General features: G+C 41.9%; 1 protein-coding gene across 2 annotated transcripts in view; it reads left to right on the top strand.

Moving 5' to 3' along the window:
- The window catches only part of USP54 (ubiquitin specific peptidase 54), a 90,578-nt gene that overhangs the window by 10,063 nt on the left and 61,299 nt on the right, over window positions 1-19,216 (top strand). Inside the window, exon 1 of one of the 2 annotated variants that reach the window (XM_026055858.1) lies at window positions 9,855-9,875. The exons of the other annotated variant lie outside the window; for it this stretch is intronic. The gene's annotated coding sequence lies outside the window, so the exon portion shown is untranslated. Of the gene's footprint in view, window positions 1-9,854; window positions 9,876-19,216 lie in introns of those variants that run through there. 2 annotated transcript variants of the gene reach the window in all.

The following is a 19,216-nucleotide window of genomic DNA, read 5'->3' as shown; positions in this document are numbered from 1 at the left end:
GGGAGGGCGGCGGCCTCGGCGCCGCAGGTAGGTGCGGTGCGGCGCGGCGCGGCGCGGCGGGTGCGGAGCGGTGCGGTGCGTGAGTCGTGCACCTGGCTGCCGCCGGGGCGGGCGACGCGGAGGGTCGTGTGGGAAAGTCACCTGAAATACAGCGGTGCGCTGGTGCGGTGAGGGGGGAAAGGGAAAGGGAGCTTAGCGCGAGTAGCGCAGCATGTGCCGGCTTATTTCATGAGCGTCTCTTTGCGACAGGACAGCTGTGTACTTGCTGCTGTAGAAGCAAATGAAAGATTATTTTCTTTCTCCTTCAGAAAACTGCATTGAAGGAACATGCTTTGTGCAGTGTTTCATCATTTGCTAATAATCTTTTTTTCTAGTACTTTCTGAACAGGCAAACACTTGCACGCTTCATTTGTATTTACTTGGTTAAGCCACTGCTGAGTTAGTAAACGTACGCTAGATACCGCCGTAGTTGTTTCTGTTTCTCGTGGTGCTGAATCGTGCTTAGTGCTTACCGTCCTTGATAAAAGGCGCTATCTTAAATTTAACTCGTGATACTTTGGTGGATGAAGACAGCCCAAAACACAGGAGCCTGGCGTACGAGGAGGGATGTAGGGCGTCTTCCAACTGCTGCCTCTCCACCAGTTGCCAATAGGAAGGTTATAGCCCACTTGTGTGAAGGAGAGGAGCGACTAACCCGTGCCAGTTAGGTGGGAGTGTTGTACAAACCCGTACTGAATTTACACCCCCACAGTCTTCCTACAGGCAGCAACTGCGTTTACTAGTTCTGGTGGAGAAGGGCAAAGTGTTCTTACGGCCTCGTTGTTGTGTTGGTTATGTTTCCTTTGGATAGAGTGGGCACTGAAACCTTCCTTTGAGCCTTCATTTAATCATACTAAGTATGCTTTCATGCTTGCTGTTCTAATTTCTGGCCTAATACATTCACTTTACACCAAATAAATTAAAATTGGCTGAAATCGGTACTGGAGAGTTTCCCGGCTCGAGGGAAATATTGGATGAAGATGACGTTAGCAGGAGGGTCTCTTGCCCTTTTCCCCCTGGCGGGAGGCTGTGATGAAGAGAGGCAGGGCTTTGTCAGGCTTGAGTCTTGCCTACAGGAAGGTCTCTCTGGTGTCCTTATGCTGAAAAGGCAGGCAAAGACTTCCCGTGGAAGCCTGACTTGCCAGGGCCCAGGTCAGTTCCTCGTCTCCACCGCATCCAGCTTCTGCACTAGGTTCCCAAGCAGGCTGAGATGCTGAACCTGCAGCGCAGGAGTCTGGAGTTACCTCTCTGTAGTAAAAAAAAAAAAAAAAAAAAAAAAAAAAAAGCTTGTATGTTTGGCCATGTGTATTTGTTAGGATACATGTTATTTTTAGTTTTGGTTGCACGCCTGTGAATGTGTCTTTTCTACAGATTTCTTTCCTCTTTTGCCTTGACAAGGTTTCAGTCTAATCAGTGTGCAACAGACAATGTTTTTACTCTCTAAAGGTAGCTGCTGATGTTCACATTCTGCTTGGTATTCTGCTCTTGGTCGTGAGCTTCCTGCATGGCGGGACTGGCCTCAGAGGCCTTCGTCCTGTGATCTGCACTGGGCCAGCTGACTCGTATTAACTGTGGGGTTTTTTTAGGGGCTAACTATGTTACTCTATCATGGCTTAAGACCAACAGATTCTTTATATTTAGGTACATTAATACATATGTTGTGTGCTCCTCACATCTGGTGGAGAGGAACTTCTGAGTGTATGTTACATTGCTTTCGTCTTTAATTAGTACCTTTTTTTTTTTTTTAAACTATGCTTATGCAGAGAGTACCACTGTTCTGTCAGAAGCAGATTTGCAGTCCAGAGGGGTGATGTGGATTTAGGATGCCAGGCTAAGGTGAACAAATAAGTAATCCAGGACATAGTAGGATTAGGCTGCAGAGCGAAATCAGGTAAATTACTTTTCTACCTGAAAACCTCTTTAACTGCAAAGTGTGTTTTTTTCATTATAGTGCTTATTACCATGATGGATGGAACTTTCCATAGATTTTTGGTTAAGTGACTCAATGTCTAGAAGCCCTCTACTTCCCCCCCCAATTGAAAATGTTACTTTAGAGCTTGTTGATATTTGGCATCTTGAGCAAATTTCCTTTTACTAGCTGCGAAACAAACAATAAGTCTAATATGTATGATTGTGTATATGCATTATATATTTATTTCCAGCAACTCAGCAGATTGAAAATGTTGTTGGATTTTGAGTATCTGCAAAAGCTGTTGCAGATACTCAAAAATTTAAAATTTAAAAAATGGTAGCTCTTCTAATGAAACACATAGAAGAAAGAAAACATTTCAAGGTAGAAAGAAAGATAATTTAAGAAATGGTGTCACTTACTGTCTTATTTAAAATAGCAGATTTTCATAGAGAAAATTACTTTTTTTGAAATGCAAATTAAAATTTGTTTTGAAATTGTTTGAATTTGTTTTCTGTGGTTGGGGTGATTCCTGGGCTTACCTGTGTCACTGACTTGTTTTCATCTCTTCAGTATTGTAGCATGGATTTAAATGCTCTTGGGAGTCCTGTGCCATATATCCTGATTGCATGTCAGTCTGCCAAGGTTCAATCATAGGACAAATACTAAAAATAAGACACAAAGGAAAATAATTAGTGCAGGAAATTTAAAATGACATAGGGTAAAATTTTATGAGTCTCCTTACATTGTTCATAACCTTGGTTTTGTGATTTTGTTTTTTTTCTGTTGTTAAATTGATACAAAAGTGAACTAATAAAGCTGAGGAACTAGAATATGGAAGGGGACAACTGTTTATTGTTAGAAAAAATTTGCTTTTGAGCCTGCTTTCATTTTGGTGTCATACTGATGTAGATAAGTTTCCAAAGTGAATCTTTCACCTCCAACCTGTCATCTCCTTTTTTATATCATATAAAAGAGCCTGAAAAGCATCAGTTTTAGTGATGCAGGCACTGACGTAATCTTTCATAATCTTCCTTCTCAAGACTTTCTTGCAAGGCTTCAGTCAGGTCCACAGCATTGCAGACATCCTGATCTATCAAGGTTTACAGAGTTGGTGCCACAATTTAGACTCGCAAAACTGTCTAAGGACTGGATGACATTGGGTAAAGCGGATATGAATATGTCACTCCAGGTAGGCTGATTCAATGCCATGTGCATGTTCTACATAGGGAAAGTTATTTTCTGATTCCAGACTTAGGCTGTGAATTAATTCCTGAATGTCTTTGGGTCAGGATTAAACCACAGATCGTTTCTCCTACAAGGTTGCAAATTTTGTGCCATGCCTTTTAGGCCATAAAATAGTGTTCTTATCTGACCCAGCTGTGATAGTCAGATACCACCACTCCTCTGCCACAAGTAACCACCTCCTGTTCAAGCCATTCTTGTGAAAAATCCTGAAACTTTTTCAGTGAAATAACAGGCAGGGTTAAAGGAGACAGCCTCAATAGTATGTCTTTGTTAATCCAAGTCATTTCTTCTTGAATGGATTGGGAAATTCTATGAGGTAATGGATCCGAGAGGATTGTACCCTCTTGTGGTGGTGGTGGTGAAACGTGACAAGCAGGTAAGAGCAGTAACTTTGTAAATGCAGGTGACAGGGGACTTGTATGTGGCTTTGGACGTGACAGAGAATCATGCTCATTCAAAGAATTTGCTTTGATCAAGAAGTTTAATTTGGTGGTTAACTGGCATCAATAACCTGATGTGTTCGAGAAGACCTTTTACCATTTCTTGCTGATGGGATATTCACAAAATGTTCTTCTGACTCTCCTCGTGTTGATATGGAAGTCACGAAATCCAGTATGGATTAAATGCAATGCACTGTATTTTGCAATCACTTGGAATAAATACGCAATGCACTTTTTTTTTTTTTTTTTAAGATTGTAGTAGCAACAAGAAATGTAGTCGTTTGTAGTGTTTCTGGGGGTCCACATTTGCTGAAGGGTGATATTTTGGTGCCTAGTTGTGTTTCTGTAGCCTTTGAACCTTGGCTGTTTAGTAGACTCCCGTCCCTTCCAATGCTATAGTTGGAATTAGTGCAGAGCACTGGGTAAGAGTTACTAGATTTAAAAAGTCAAAGAGCTGCTGGCAAGATATGTTCATAATGATGTGCTCAAGTTACTAATGCTTTCTTTTTCTCCCAGTATTTCTTTTTGTTTTGAGTCATCTGCCAAAAGAACGACTTGGGTCAGTGAGGGGCTATGTGCTTTCTAGTATGTAGACACAAGGCAGAAAAAAAGACAGCTTTTAGTTCAGTGAAAATACTGAGGTTTTCTGCTTGTTTGTATATCCCCTACGAGTTACAAATGGGCAGTTTAACTTTTCAGGCCATGAGATTCTGAAGGGGAATTACAGTGATAGTGTTTATGATAGCCAAGGACAGAACTTTATACACTACTGAATCCTAAAGTTATTTTTAAAGTTACTTTAAATTTTGTTTCAGACTACAGGCCATAGTTTCTCAAATAACTTAACTGGCACTACTACCCCAAGCCATCCTACACAAATATTTATGAGGCTACATAGGAAACAGGTTGAGGAACTGATCTGAGCTAAACTGTGCTGCCTGTCTTCTCCCACACAGGCACTGTTTTCCCTGGCCTGCTTCGCTGTGTGGCCACACAAATGCTTGTGCGAGCATTTTGGAAAGGATTGCTCACAGAGGAGAACGAGCACTTGGGGAGCAAGAGGAAGGCAGAAAGACCATGATATTTACGCCCAACATGAACTAGTCTTTGAATATGGTCTTGAAAACTCTTTCTGATTCTCTGTTGCTAACTACCAAAACAATAGTGTGTTTGGTTATCCTTAAGAAATAATGAGAAAAGGCAAAAAAGCTTTTCTCTCATCTTGTAACTTACAAGCTACTTTACTAGCTCTGAGTAACCTGATCTTAGTAAAAGAATAGCTCAGACCACAAAGGAGAAAGCAATATTGTTTTTTCTGTCAGTTGTCATTATGTGGCTACATTCAACTTCAAGGCTGCATCTGCGCTACTAAGGCAAGCCGTGTCTGACAAAGAGTAAAATGAAGATTTTGCCATGCATTTTTTTCAGCCAGTGTTGAAGCAGTTGTCCTGCCATGTGGAGAGGGCCAGCAGAGTACAGCGTATGTGTTCACCTAATATTCTTGAACACATTTTCCTGAAGTTTGTTAGACTAGTGTTAGATTTTTGTTGGCTTTTCTCCCCGACTCTTGCTCTGCTGATGTGGGAACACAAGCTTCTCTTCCTCAGTGTGTCCCCCTGCAGCCCCTCCCCAGAATAAATTCTTGGTAGTCACTGCTTTGCGTACACTTCACAGAACTAGTTTTTTTGACCTCGGGAAGCTTTTCAATGAGGAGACAAACATCTATATGACTAAGTTTGCTTTTTTTTGTTGTTGCTACTTTTTACAGACTTGTTAGAAGTCCAGGGAATGCAGACTGTATGCTTAAAAGCACTGTCCTAGATGAAAGGACTTACCTATAACAAGGAGGCTGCAAAAGGTTACCCAGGGGTTTTAATTTACGGTAACTGTTTTGCACTGATCTTTCCTCGAGTGCAGTTTGATGTTAACTTCATGCAATTTCACTGTGGCTGCTACAGGAAAGGGCTGGTCCTGTTGCTCGGTGTCAGCTCCGTTGTCCTCCTCGTTCCTTATTCAGCTGTGCAGCGTGCTGGTGCTCTGTCGGAGAGGCTCACGGAGCCGGCTCGCAGCTCTGCATTTGCCGGATGCAACATGCGGAAGCAGTGGGAGCATGAGATCAGGGCAAGTAAACAGTGACACACTATAGGAGTTTCCCACAGTGGCGTGAAACCACACCTTTAGTCTGTATTAATCATTGCCACACAGGCATCCGTGTGCAGATTGAGGGGGCAGTAGTGTTACCTGGGTAAGAAAATCTAACTCCTGGCCCTTGTCAAAAGACATTGCTCACTCGGCTTCCTTCTCTGATCCCCGAGTGAGCTAGCTTGCAAAAAGCTATCATTTTTATTCCAGTGTTAGGGTTAGTGCAAGGGGAGCAGAAGAAGCATGTGATGGGGAGGCATCCACCCTGGCGGCAGCTGTCAGGTTGGTGTAGCTGTATTGTAAAACTATGCAGGGAATTAGTGCATCTACACAATATCTTGCTTTGATGGGAAAGCTGATCAGAGAAGCTGCCCTTACTACTATTTCTCTGCTCCTGTACACCCTGCAGTTTGCTGGTCTCTCTGTTGTGCTGCTTGAAGTTGCTTACTGTAGGGTTCCTCTGTGATCTGAATAACTGAAATAATAAAAACTAGTCCCCTTCATTTTTGTATGGGAGGGTTGTTTTTATCCCAGATTATTTTAGTGATACAGTTTGCAGTGTGGTTACACACAGGCTGCAATTTGCAGAACAGAGTATCAAGTGAGAACAGGAATGAGTGACCTGTGAAAGGTGAATGGGAACTTCTGAAACAGGCTTCATTGCTGGAAGCCGGTCGTGAAGCTACATCTTTGGAGTGGAATAAAGTAGAGTTCACAGCATAGCAGTTACTCCTGACAAGCTTCTCCATGTAGACAAACTTAGGATATTTAAACTATAGTAAATGTGCTGACGTTTACAGCTCTACGAGTGGGAGTGCAATGGTGGAAAATAATTTAGAGGTGAGAGGAACGGCTAGCATAGTCATTGTCTGATAGGAAGCTACATGATCTGCGAGCTGAAATCATATGACTTTGCAGACATCGGGGGAAAATAATTGTTTTCAGTATTAGAAGAATGATTATTGCTGCTCTCTGTCTATCAGCTACACTTTGTTCCTTCAGATTTTTTTAACATATAGTTTTGTCATTTTCTTGGACAGTAGCTCTTTATCTTGCCACAGTGAATGTATGTTGTGGGCATACATGCTTCTAATAGATAGGGTTGTCTGCAAACACCTTTGCTTCTCAGATTTCTGCTCTTTAAACCATAACAGAAAAGTAAGGAGGAGAGAGATATTCCAGGCTTATTTCTGTTGCTTCATCTTGCTGGATTTTCCTGCCTCATTGCAGTCTGAGGCAGCTATGTGGATGGCTGTGTAATTACTAGCGTTGCTCTGAGGTCCAAGTAGCCCTAGGGGCTGCAGTACTTGACTGGAGTTGTTTGATGGTTGCCTTATTGTCCCAATTTAAGTGAAAGGATGTTGGAAGAGTGCAATACGCTGTTTGTTTTGTTTTGTCCCCCCCCCCCCCGTTCTATGCAGAAACACAAAAATTGCTATGAATTCTTACTTGGATTTTGTGGCAGTGGGTCAGGTGCTTAGTTGATGTGTTTGGCAAAGCTCTCTCAAACTAAGCAGTGCTGTTGTGCTTCGGCTAGGGATGTGTCCCCTTGCTTCTGTTCAGGGAATGGGACCCTGCTTGCTCTATGAACCATTTGCCTTTTGGCAGTAGGGAATGAAATATTTGCCACCTGATGCAGAGGCATTTCTTTTAACTGTACTCTTACCTGCCCTTTGTTGCGGTATGTTTTTTAATGGTTTGATTTTAATTTTAGGTATGATGGAAGCAGAATTGATCTTGTGTTAAAGAGATGCTCTAGAAATGCTTTTCATGGTTTTTTTTTACACACTGCAGTGTGAGGATTGGATTACAGTTTGGACAGGTAACTTAGTCTCCACTACTGTATGGTGTCAAAGCAGGTATTTGGAAAAGTCCATGCTTCGATCCATGTTTTTAGCTGTTACTCAAGCATAGTTGGTCGCCTGAAGCATTTCAACAAAAAGCTGGGAAGTAGGTGATCCGAAATGATGGAAACTGAGGCTGAAGCAAGTTGGAATTGTAAAGGCTGGTACAGCTTAGTAACAACCACAAACCCCTTGGTGATATTGATAGTGATATTGATATTGACTGCTGCCATTTCATGAATGTTGGCCCACATCATCTCAGTGAGGAAATCAATGGAGTCGTGAGCTTGCCGTATGCCTTTGTGTCTGAGAAAGCGTAGTCAGTGCCTCCTCTTTGGGAGTGAGGGGGAGGAAGGGAACTTGGAGACCAGTGTTTTGTTTGAATGGGTGTTTGGCAGCTTAAGATTGTAGAACCCAGCACATAACATCAGCAGAACAAATGGACTTTACTAACTCTTGGTGAGACTTATGCTGATATTTGAAAGGAAACCTGTAGATCTAAGTGACGGTGCGAGATGCCCAAGAGCCTCGGTCAGTCTTTCTTTATGACAAAAATGAGGATTAGCATATTGCTTTTGCCTGGAAAAGAGCTGTGTTGGTATTGGAAATGCTCTTTTAAGTGGTTTGGCATCCTTGAAACAAGCTGTTTGAGGAAAGAGAGCCACAAAATTAACATGCTGTTTTAACCATAGGCAGCTGTAGAACATATTTTGAGCCCAGCATGATTACTGGATATTATCCTCTGTTTTTTGTTCGTAATTCTGCCAATATTAGGATGCTTTAAAAAATTATTTGATTTGAAATATGCACACATAAATCCAAATCTTAAAAGATATATAGAAGAATCACAAGGTAAAACGTGGCTAAGAGTATTGTGCCATTGCTTTATATCTTTCTTTTCTTGCTACTCCTATTGTCGGACCACAACTATATCAGTAATGGAACGACAGAGTTAAAACTTGGCTCAATCCCTTCTATCCAGCAAGACTGGATTGTTTTTTAAGGCAAAATGGTTTAATTGTATTCTAACTGCTTCCTTTTTACATTGTTTATTTCTGTTAGGTAAATGAGCCCGGTGGGGATAGTATCTTCAGTACCTTGTATGGTCCAGAACGTTATTATATTTCAATCTGATTCTGCTAGCATTATATTGTACTAGGACAGAAAGACAATAGTGTGCACTGTTTTTCCTAACATAATGAAAGTTTTCTTTAAAGTTATTTTGGTTTTGGATATGCACTGTAGTGTTCCCTGTCTGTGCCATGAATGTGACCATGTTAGAAGAACAAATTGATGCTGAATGTGGATGGCACTGGTATCCCCGGAGCTGTACTGTAAGAGAGTCGGAGAATAATCATGTAATAACGCTGCTTTTAATATGAAATAACCGAGCCTATGGTAGTTTTGGGGGGGAGGAAGCTATTTTTCTAGACAGGCTGCTTTTTTTTTTTTTTTTTCCTGTTTGGTATCCCAGGCTTTGAAAGGTAGGTGTTCATTCCAGGAATTGTCCTGGAATAATTTCTCTTTGAAAAAAAACAATTAAACATGCACATTGCAACCATGGCATTCTAAATCGAGGGATCAAAACTGACGCAATCTTCGTTTCCTTCTTAACTGGTCTGTTAAATGGTTATATGTCACTCATGTGGTTATCAGCCCCTCCTATGAGAAAACTCCCGTCACGTTTAACTATCCAATCTGCAGGAGTCTCGCCAGTTCACTTGCCGCACTCGGCTGGGACGAGCACTGCCTTGCAAAGCGTGCTGTGAAAAGGTAATCCATTGCAGCGTGGCTGTCTGTATTTTTTTCTTCCCTCTTCCTTTTTTCCCTCCCCCTCTCCCCTTCCCTGGTGCCTTTTATAAAAGGCTTTGTGCAACTTTGCTCCCTGTTTGAGGGCCCCGCTCCCGAAGCGGGTTGTCCCGGAGCGGCGGCTGGGCCTCCAGCCTTGCCTCGCTCCTCGGAGCTGCGCTCCTGGGGGTGGCAGCGGGGGCAATGCTTTGCAAAGGAGGCTTTCCTGTGCGGAGGGAGGCCCTCGGTTTTTGTTTTAACAGCTTCCTATTGTTTGAAACTGCAGGTTGTCCCCTCCCACACTGTGCTGGCTCTTTCCTCTTCCCTTAAATAATTTTCCCGTGCAAGTATTACTCAGAGCCGTTACTCTAACAGTCTTCTGTGGATTTTTTCAACCTGCTCTGATCTCCACCTTTTGTTGCAACAGCAATATGGAATTTACACGGTAGAAGGTGGCTTCTGAAGGTAGGTCTTACTAAGTTAAAAATCTGTTGCTTTAATTCATCATCACCACTGTTGTGACTATTAATATTTCTTTTGATTGAATCCAAGTTGTCACAGGAATTCTCTCCTATATATTATACTAAAGAATAGGAAGTGTTACTTTTCATTGTGGATTGTCTTTGTTTCTAGGATATAAAGAAAAAATGTTGGTTCAATTTATTAGTATCCTTTTCGGTAGTACTGCTGGCTAATGCTGTGTGCATTTTATTTGTGTTCTGCTGCCTGTCTGAAATACACTTTCTAAGCCAAAAGATGCCTCTGCTCCATCATACCATAGCTTCTACTGGCTGATAGTATCCATCGTAAACCCAAAGATGCAGCCAGTCTGAATCTTTACTCACCTTAATGTTTGTCAAAACTGGAATGGATTTTAGCAGTTTGTTTCCCATCCTAGTTATTTTATAGCATAGCTCCACCTGGTCAGAAGCTCTCAAGGCTGCTTTTTTCATACTTTAGATGTAGTTTTGCTTCCCTCTACTTGCTACTCTTGAATTCTCTCTTTGAAAGAAACTCTTAGTGAAATGAGGTATTAAATATATGTAGCACTTTTTTTTTTTTCCTTCTTTTTTTTTTGGTAATGTGTTGGTTTTTGAGAGCAAGAACTTGCTTTGGCTGCTTTCCTGATCTCCTTCCTTCCGTAAAATGTCTTGTTTCCAAAATAAATAGTAATTATTCTGTGACTTTTGAAAGTCTGTCTACCACTACTATCCCATACTTTTCTCTGCTTCAGCTTGGCATGAAGTACAAGTACATCTTTGCTGAAATTTATAGATTAAAAAATATATTTTCATACATTTGGTGATGGTAAACAGAAGCTGTGATTCCACAAAATGATAAATCCAGTTTTAGAATTCCTGTCACCAGAAAAAAAAAAAACTCTGTACATTTCCACTGCTCATCATTTTGTATAATAAAAACAGACTCATTCTGCCTGCTCCAGTGTATTCTAATTTTTTTTGAAGAAATAACTTTTTTTTTTTTTTTTTTTTTTGGTGTGGTGGTGGAATGGATTTAGGCTGTCTGATTGTAGCGTGCCAGGGTAGAAGTCGGGAAGGTGGGCTGGGCTGATGCAAAGCTGAAAGAACAGGTCCTGCTCTCCTGCACGCCTTGTTTGCTCCCCTTGCCCCAGCTCCAGCTTCTCCGGGAGTTGATCCAGCTCACAAAACTGATGGGAAAAAGAGCAGCCCCCCCCTCCAAGGGCTGATTTCGTGAGCCGGATTCGCTTCTGGGATCCCTCCGTGAGCCAAAGGGAGGAGGTGTCGGCTGCGTGCCCGGGGGCTGGGGGGCGAGAGGGACGCAGGAATGCCCCCTTGGTGGCACTGGCGCCTTTGGGGCCTTTGTGCCTCCAGCGTTTCCCCTCGGAAGCCGCCTGTCCTCCCACAGGCGGCGTGGGCCGCATCACGCCCTCCCGCTGCCAGGACGGAAGGGCTGTCAGGAACTCGCACTTTTGGTACGAGTTCAGGTTTGTGTTGCTGGGTGATCTGCTAAATGTGGAGTCAGCCTGAAAGGAGGACATGGGGACTGCCCACCCGACAACTTGCGGGCTGAAACGTCAGGAAACGGCTTTTGTTTTTCACTTTTTTGCCTTTTTTTTTTTTGTTTGTTTGTTTGTATTAAAACATTTGATGGGTATTTGTTCTTAGCACATTGTACTTAGTGGGAGTTGCAGAACTGTCAGGAACTCAGTCATCACTAATCTGTATTTTTCTCTTAACTGGCTGTTGGAATCTTTCATTTTTCTTTGCAAAACAGAAAAGCATTATGCTAGATATACAGGGTCTTATGTGGTATCTGGAGTTGTCCATTTGTAGTGTAATGCTACCTACAGGTTATAGTCAGTATCTCAGTATTTTAGGTGCCTTATGAAAACAAAATAGAGTGATTCCGGTTTAGAGAGTTCCCAGCTGAGGCCAGAGAAACATGCTAAGCAGCTAGAGAAGTAAAGGAAACAGCCTGGGGTGGCTGTCGTGATGACCGGTGGTTCTGGCACACCTGCTGCCGAGCTGCTGGGCTTCTACTGCACTTGGCAGGAAAGCAGCAACTCGAAGGAGGATTGGCAGGATTGTTTTGTAGATGTTTTAGGTGTGTTTCCGTCCTCTCCGGGGGAGAGAGCACAGCAGTGCTTGCTTGAAAATGCAACAAATGGCTGGTGACGCCTGGCATCAACAACTTTTGTGGCAGGATTTAATGGTGCACTTAAAAATAGAAAAGATTATGCCAGACCTAAAGACCCTTAGAAGGGAGAGCTAGGGAGAAAGGTGTACCACAGGAAGAGCAAATATTGATGTGGTATGGTCAAAGCAACATGTTAGAGAAGATGATGCTTTGTACTACCTTTCTGAATAGATATAAGCAGAGGAAAATTACTTTTTTTCAAGACCAGAAAAAATGATTTTTTTTTCTTTTTTTAGTAATCAAGATGCGAAGTGAACAAATGCATACGTAGGAAAGTTTTTTTTTTTCAGTATGACACAGAGTTTCCAACTCCAACAAGAGCCAAGCAATGTTAATTAGTTGCTCCTGGGAGTTGTCACATGTGTGATCTGTGATATGATCTTTTCTTCCAGAGAACAGTGTGCCACAGCTAAGTCATTTCATCCATTTTTCAGTTGTCTTATTTCAGGTTCTAATGTCTTGGATCATAATAAGAGTCTTTTAACTGATGTATTGGAATTCCACAAGTTGTCTTTAAGTTTCTAATGTACATGGTTCCATGAGAGGAYGTGTATTACTGTTCCTGCCCTAATCGATGGGTACCTGGGTATCCATCTATTGGGACTGGAGAACTTGATGGGACTGGAAAGAAATAAGACTGTTAAAAAGCCAGAAAAAAAGCCCTTCCAGGTGAACAAAGAAAAGACATCCAACACAGTACATTTTGGCTCAAGCTCAGAGCTGTATAGCTTCATATGGAGTAACTTCAGTCCTGATCAACCAGAAATGTGAGACTTCTCCAGTTCAGCCATTAGATTGCACGTGCATACATGCTATGTGTGTATATATATGTTTGTATGTGTATGATTCTATTTTTTTTTCTTAATCCCGAAGGATACACAGAATCTCAGTCTGGACAGAATATTTTGATTCCCCCCCCCCTTACAGGTGTGTGTAAGGAAGTGGTAGATGTTGTAATGCTGGTTAAGCAATGGATGATAATAATAACAATGCATCCAAATGCTTTCTTCTGGTATTGAGGGAAAATTTCATGTTGTGATTTCTCAGCAAAATATTTATTGTGATGAAATGTAGTGACTGAAAATATTAGTCATGGTATGGTATTTCTTCTTGATAAGTATAGTGTTGTTGTGTTTTTAACACTGATTTTGCTTTTCAAGATGTCAGAGGATCATTCTTTAGTTTGAAGATCGGTTATTCTGAGGGAGAGGACTTTTAAACAGAATAATAATTGTTTTTGTCCTTTCATTGCCTTGCTGGTGCTGTGGATCTGCATTTGTTTTTGTACCTAGCTGCCAACCTTCCTCAGACCATGTTCTTTCCAAACGCCAGAGCTCCAACCAAACGCAAGAGCTGTGTCTCTTTGGCAACTTTGTAGGGACAGTGTACGGTCTAGGGAATTCTGGGGAAAAAAGTTATGTTGTAGGATGTAACAGTGCTTGGAGATGCCAGCCTGGAGCGTATCAACTTAGTGTTGTTGTAACAGGATTTGGCACAGAGTAGATGTGGGCAACACATGGCACGTAACCCTGCTGTTTGACTGCAGCTCTGAAGTGAAGGCTCTGTCCTGTGACGGGCCCCAGCAGGGTGCTGGTGCAGGGGCTGCTGCATAATCCAGACCCAGGGCTGTGGGAAGGAGCAAGCCACAGAGACTGTTACGGGTTGCTGTAATGGGACACAGAGTTCACCACAGCTGTGAGGTGGGTGTGCATAACCGTTCTCTGGTGGTGACCCCTAAAAAAGACCTTAAGAGTTTTAAAATCAAAAAAAGCCAAATTTTATTTAAATAAGAACTAGAAATTTAGCTTTTTAAAAAGAGAAAATTCAAAGGAACTGGGAAAGACAGAAGTATGCTTGTATGCAGCGCTCCTGTTGACTACTGTATATCTGATTCACAGGTCTATCAGTGACTTAGTGGCCCCAAATGTCTAAGAAATTTTTCTGCTGTGCCTAGGGCCGGCTCAGGCATCTCTCCCGCCTGCCATACCCAGCAGTTCTGGAGGCCTGTCCTGTCAGCATCCGTGGTACTCCCCGAGGGGCATGGGGGTTTATGTCTCTGCCCTTAAAGGCTCCACATGGCACAGCCACGCTCTTAGCGGATCGTGCGTACAGAAGCAAGAAAGTAAGTGCGGCCGTAGCGGGTGTCATGCTGCGAGCCGGTCACCCCCCGTGCCCTGCGGCGTGCAGTGGAGCAGGAGCAGCCGCAGAGCTGTCCTCACCTTTTGCCTGTGACGTTTCCCAAAGCTCCTCTCTGCTTCATCCTCCAAGCCCCATTCCCTGAGATACCCATTTTAAGGAATGAGAAACACCAGTGTGGGTTGGGTACTTTGTCTCTCTGCAGAAAAGAATGAAGAACTCGGTGCATAAAACTATCAGTCTGGTACTTGGCACTCTGAATTTCACACGGTCTGGCCTGGGCTAGTTGACAAAAGTGCACAGTAAGCTGGAAGCCGCATAATGCTTTGAGCTTAACCTTGCAGCTTTGATAGTATGCTCTGTTGGAAGGTTGTGTGATATGGGCTAGATGAGTCTTTAGTTTCACATGTGATTTTGTCCATTGGTGCAGGATTAGGTCGGGAGAGTAACAAATAACTGCTTGCTTATCGGTAGAACACAACCCTACAGTAACATTGAAATGGTTGAACCGCTGCTGAAAAAAATTAAATGAAATCTCTAAAGTAAGCATCCTTTCATTTATAGCTGAAATCCTGTTGTCTGAAGTTGAGCAAGGCTGCTGTTTTCTCTAGTGACTTTTGCAGTGTTGAAATTTGCAGTGTTTAAAATTTGTTGTAGGCTAGATACATTGCAATGCTGTCAGGTCACACCTCGTTCTTGTATATGCAGGCATTCGTACGTACCTTCAAGCTTGTTCTTCTCTTTCATTCTGTTTAAAAAAAAAAAAAAAAAAAGTTCTATGAGGATGCTTTCCTCTCCAAACATACTGGTTGGTTAAACGTATTTATAACTTGCTTGCACCTCTACAGAATTCTGTTTCATTTTCATATTGTACATGCTTGTTTTGGTTGCAAAGACAGGAATTTTTTTGGAAACTACCTCTTCACGCTCTTTCTTTCTGCCGTATGATGAATCCCCAAATAAAGTGTAAATACTCCTTTCATAATATATACCTCCTTTCCAGCACTTTCTGCTTTTTTTGTAGGGAGCTTCTGGTGCCACTCAGTAATGTCATTTCATCTCCAAGCAGAGAAAAAATAAATCAAAGCTGTTGACATCTTTTTTTTTTTTTTTAACCCCAACACCCAACTAGTCTGTTCAGCCTGTATTATACTACATTTGCACTGCTTCTGCTTCTGTGACCCATTAGAGACAGAGCCTGCTTGTACTCAACAAGAGTTTCTTTCATGCTCTGTGGATCTCTCCAGGCCACAGCAGGACACAAAATAATCCCTTTTGCATTCAGTAGTTTCACAGTATTTCTCTGGTGAATATAAAATAAACTTTCTGAATGAAAGCGATAGTAATATCTTCATAAACCTGTTTTTGATACAAGGTGATTGTATCATCACTTCTTTTTATGCACTAGCAACTTTTTTTTCCAGCAATACCCATGAAGAATGAGCGACACTTTCATAAAATTAAGACTTTAAAATCTGTATGGAAGGAGTTGTTTAAGATTTTATAAACAGTATGGAAGGAGTTGCCTACTGGTAGCATCTCCTAAGGTTTACATAAGAAAACTTTTCTGAAAAATAAAACTTTTTAAAATTATATAAGAAATTTGACTTCAGACTTTGCATTCAGAGACCTCAGAGTTTTGGGAAAATTCATATACAAACATTATGGCTTCACCTTATTTCTAATTGAAAATGAAGGATCTGTATTTCAGGAAATTGGTTTATAGGATACAAGCTGCATTTCACACAGGAAATTTTCCTCTGTGTATGCTACGTGTTTTATGTGAAGTTTTAGTTTCTGGAATGTATTTCTGACAAATATGCTGTACATGAAAATCAAAGAAAACAGCTTTCGCCTGTTTTAGCCTGGTACTCCAAATCTCATACAGTGAAATAGGTTGAAATGGATTTGAAAACTTTCTTTACATCTACTTGAGAAATTAATATTATTATTTTTCCTCTGTTCTCCAAAATGTTTATTCTAGTACATCTTTCAAAATGTCTTATACCAGTGTAAAAATGTTTGTTAGGAGAACAAAACACTGTAGGTAGTTTGGTTGAAATTGGCCCTTCGTTAGGAGAATGGTCGTACTTTAAATGTCCTGTTATGGCTTTGTTTATAGATAAAGATGTATGTTAAGAACTTTTAGGTGAGGTTTTAATGACTGCTTATTTAAATTGACAGAATAGCAGAGTTCAAGCAGAACAGATTGTCCATTTGTAAGGGACTTCTCAGTGAAAGTAGAATTTCAGGTGACATATGTAAGCGCATGTTCTGTTGTGCGGGCGCTCCTTTTCTGTGTTTGCAGGGCTTGCTGTACGACCTTGGTTGTATTCGATCTTTACCTGTGAGTTCAGGTCTGTTCATTCTTCTCTGTGCCTGCGGTTGCCATTCTCCGCCCTTTAAAACGCGCGGAGCCGTGCGACGCGGACACTTGCTTAGTGAGAGCCTGCAGCGGGCTGGGGCTGGGGCTGCAGTGAGGAGAGGCACAGCGTGTCCCTGACTGTCYGCTGGGCTAGCAGTGTCCCAGTCAGCTAGGTCTGTCCCTGGGCTGCAGAAGCCGTAGAGAGGCTGCGGCAGCATATTACAAATGCTTTATTTGCTAGGGGGAGACACGAGACCAATCTGCGACCTTTGAATGTAAAGTTTTGAAGTTTGGTCATGTCTGTCTGCTTCCTATTTCAAAAAAAAAAAAACAAACAAACCTAGGCACCAGTTTGCACAGAGAATGTTTTCCTCTGTGATCTCCCTAAATCCACTGGTCAGATACTTTCTTCCGCTGGTCTCCTAGTTTTATAGAAAACAATAAAACAGGCTTTGATTTCTACTCCCCCTGCTTGTCTGCTCCAGATTGTTTGTAAGGTATAGGATATCACAGTATGTTTTCCTGACTTGTTGTTTTACTCTTCCCACATGCTATTAGCCACTATTGGAGACAGGATGTTTTGATTCAGTAAGCTTGTTCTTGTGTTACGTTCAAATGTTGTTCTTACTTAGGTTCTGAAGTTTTCAGTGGGTTTTGCAGAAAAATGCTTCTATATACAAAGCCAAATCAAGCAAAAATGAGTTTCCCTATTCATGTTAGTTATATTTATTCTTCCAAACTAAACAATAATGATCTCAAAACCAAGTTGAGATTAAGTGCTTATGCATGTGTGTATACACTCGTGATTCTGTTGAAGTGTTATTTATAGCTATACAGCACAGATGACTGCTTAAAAAAAAAGAGGAATAATTACCATGTCGTGGATGCTGGGTGCATGGTTTTATGTCCTTATGTAGAATTATAAATCTATACAATGCTCTAAAGTGCAGGAGCAGTCCTTCTGCTTGTCAGCTGTACAAGGCAGAAGACAATGATTTAGACATTTATTTAACACTGGGACCCAGCGTAGACACCCTAAACCACTCTYCTTTCTTTCTTTACACTGCCTGTGCTTTTTCTGCGCAGGTTCCACTTTACTGCTTTAGTTTTGCGCCTTGGTATGGTACTAGTCTGGCAAGAACATTGGTGTTATCAGCCATCTCAGTAAGTGGTAATGGTGGTATAAACCAGACACAAGATACACTGTATTTCTAGGCTGAGGATAAGCTGTAAGTACTGTTTTTCAGCTTTTGGCCCTCTAATATCAAAAACTATCCTGAGCCCAAGAGAAAATAGGAGAACTCATTCCCTAAATGCAGGTCTAGTGTCATTTTCAGGTACTATAGAGTATATTGCCTGGCCCCCAGCTGCTGGTCATGGAGGAGGCAGGAGTGCCGTAGCTCTGTGGCACAGCTGCCCTTCCTGGGTGCGAGTTTTGGATAGCCAGGGGTGCCCAAAGGTCCACTGTGTGCCTGTGTTGAGGAAGCTGCCTTCTGCCCTAGGTGTCTTGTTTCCCCTTGAGCGCTACCTGGAGAGGACAGTGCATCCTGGTGGTCAACTTTGAGATACTTAACACACCGTCGGGAAAGACTGTTTTCCACCCTTTGGCTGTCCATCTGTTTGGTCAAAGTCTATCGCTGCTCTCAACATGCTGCTGCCTTGGCTTATTCTCAGCTGTCTTTCCTTTGAAATGCTGCTGGTGCTGGGGTTTGTTTGTTTGTTTTCCTCGCCAAAATAAATTTGTATGCAAAGTTTGTGTGTTAAGACATTCAGTTGTTTCAAACATTGCTGCTCTGGTTAATGCAATGGAGGTACATGTGATGGTGTAATGTAAACAGCATATGACTGAGGAGTTGTTTGCTACTGACTTCTGCTTTAAGGAAGGAGAGGGGTGTGAAGATTGAAAGCAGACTTCATAGTTATAACAAGGTAGCTGTTTCAGAAGAGGCTGAATATTTCTGAAAAAACTGTGATGTCATTTAGCAGCAAAAAACTGGAAGGTCAGGAAAAGGGTGGCAGCAAGATTTAAAAGCTGTCAGTCCTTAAGCATTATGTTGCTGAATACTACTGAATGTTATTGAAAGCTTCCGGGTAGCTCTTCAGTCATTGTTGGGATGGAATTTGCAAGGCAAAGTAGGAAATATTTGTTTTCTTGGGTCAGTAATATTACTGGAACAAAGGAGAGATTATTTGCTTGTGAACAGGACTCCACAGGAAAAAAAAAGGGGGGGGTCTTGAMATCTTGTTGCTATAGCTGATAGCTGTAAAATGTAGAATTTTACATTAGAAATGTTTATTTATACCTGAAGATTGAATCAAATACTGAATTCATCTTGAAGCTCTCCTTTGGAAAGCTTGGGTGAAGGTTTGGGAAGTAAGTAATGAGCGGCAGGAGGCTGTCTGGGCGTTCGCTAAAACGGGGCTAGAATGCTCCATCTCGCCATATGGTTGACAGCTGCCCTATTCGTGTTTGCCGTGGTTTTCTGCGTTACATAGCACTGAGTGGTAATGTTGAGTGGAAATTGCTTTTGAGCACTTGCATAATGTTTGAGGCTGCCATATTTTTCCCGTTTATCCTAACTCCAAAAATTCCATATGGAGTAGCATTAAAAACTGGTTTAACCCC

Source organism: Apteryx rowi, unplaced genomic scaffold, assembly GCF_003343035.1.
Source record: "Apteryx rowi isolate R43461 unplaced genomic scaffold, aptRow1 scaffold_126, whole genome shotgun sequence".
NCBI classification, from domain to species: Eukaryota; Metazoa; Chordata; class Aves; order Apterygiformes; family Apterygidae; genus Apteryx; species Apteryx rowi.
Note: the sequence above shows the minus strand (reverse complement) of the source record. Positions and strands in the feature narration are given on the sequence as shown.